Source organism: Cyprinodon variegatus, unplaced genomic scaffold, assembly GCF_000732505.1.
Source record: "Cyprinodon variegatus isolate N-32 unplaced genomic scaffold, C_variegatus-1.0 Scaffold1395, whole genome shotgun sequence".
NCBI classification, from domain to species: Eukaryota; Metazoa; Chordata; class Actinopteri; order Cyprinodontiformes; family Cyprinodontidae; genus Cyprinodon; species Cyprinodon variegatus.
Genome location: NW_015151848.1, coordinates 59,685 through 61,425, shown reverse-complemented (window position 1 = coordinate 61,425; position 1,741 = coordinate 59,685).

The window sequence follows — 1,741 nt, the reverse complement described above, 5'->3', positions numbered from 1 at the left end:
CCCTAGCCTAACCCGCTAACCCTAGCCTACACCTAACCCGCTAACCCTAGCCTACACCTAACCCTAGCCTACACCTAACCCCCTAACCCTAGCCTACACCTAACCCTAGCCTACACCTAACCCTAGCCTAACCCTAATAACCATATTCCGGCTGAAGAAGGTTTTAGCAGCATTGTGACTCTTTTCTTTTAAATGTTTTTCTTCCTTTCCAGCATCTAAAGTTTTTTCCAACCAAAAACAACTTAGGTTTTATTTAACTGTCAGAATGAATAGATTTTTCTGTCGCTAATGATTTTATTGTTTTGGTCCAGGTCGAGTGTTTCTTCTTATTTTCCAAACAAAGTGTGGTTGATTTACCCTTAAAAACAGTACAGCCTCTTTGTACTCAGGTCCTTCACTTGCTTTGGTTTTTAATGTCGGCTTTTGGAGAAATAAAATCCCTGTTGTGAAGGTTTTTTTTGTCTGTGTAATATCTTATAGCTGTTTGTATATTCTCTTAGTATTTCAATTTAAAAAGAGTGTTTAAATAAAGAAATAAATCATTTTCAAAGGCACAGCAAGCAGCTGGAGTTTGTTTTTCACAATATCTGCAAAACACCAGTTTGACATAAAACTATGATGCAAATAAACTCTTGATGTGAAACAATGATGTCTTTGCCTCTTTTTGCATGCTTATAAAATGAAACTGGAAAAGTGCTTAATCAGGATAAAGGAGCAGTGCCGGCATGTTAGCAGAGTTTGGATTAAAGCTTTGGTTCAGAGACAACAAGCTGTTTCAAATCATTCTTTATCTTCTGCAAAGTTTCAGAGCAGCTATGCATCGTGTGGATGAGCATCGTCGTCGTAAATCAATGAACTTTGTACATCAATCCATCCCTCTGAGTCACATCATCGCTCTAATCTTATCTAATCTGGGCTTATCTGCATCCCTCAATAGTAAAGGTGAAATGTAATATTAGACTCTGCCTTTCTCAGCATAAAAAAGGAGTAATCTTAGAGAAACCTTGAACCAGTGTCTATGCTGCATTGTTAGGAGTAGGGATTACAGAGAGCAGGTGCCTCCTCACTCTAGACAACTCTAGATCTATAGATAATCTGCCCTTTAAGGTGCTTCAGGCTCCTTCATGCTGTGAATAGAAGACAGCTGTTGTTTATCTGGGCAGTGTTTCCTCTAAATGTCCGAGTGTCAGAAAGTTCTTTATGCCGGGGTGGGATGGTTCCAAGGGAGAGTGTGTGTTGGGAGCTAACGGGGCACTGGCCCCTGTGAAAAGGGTCTGCCATCGCCGATGGTGGTGTGGGAAAAACAGATTACGTCTTTCTTTGTTTATTTTTACAGAAGCAGATTATTTTGGAAGCAGGAAGGCATCAAGTTCTGACTCACATGTAAAATAATTCAAATTCACAGATTTGTCCTGTTTGAGTTTGGACAGACTTTAGCTCTTTATTGGACCCCGGAGGATTGGAACAGGACCTCCTGTGTCTCCTGATGGGATCCTGGCAGGAGGTAAGAGTTAGAAATACGCAATAATCGCTTCTAGTTAATGAGTGTGTGTGGGGGGGTGGGGGGTGTTTGCTTTCCTGCTTCCTTACAGGAAAAGTGTTTGAATAAGAAGTTAGCGCTAAAGCTGAGCTAAGCTACTGTAGAATCCCAGCTGCTTCTCTAACTGGTTGTATTTTCCTCCGCTGATCAACTGGTCCCAGAAATAGAGCTTAGTAAGAATTTGACCCCAAGGCCCCTCAG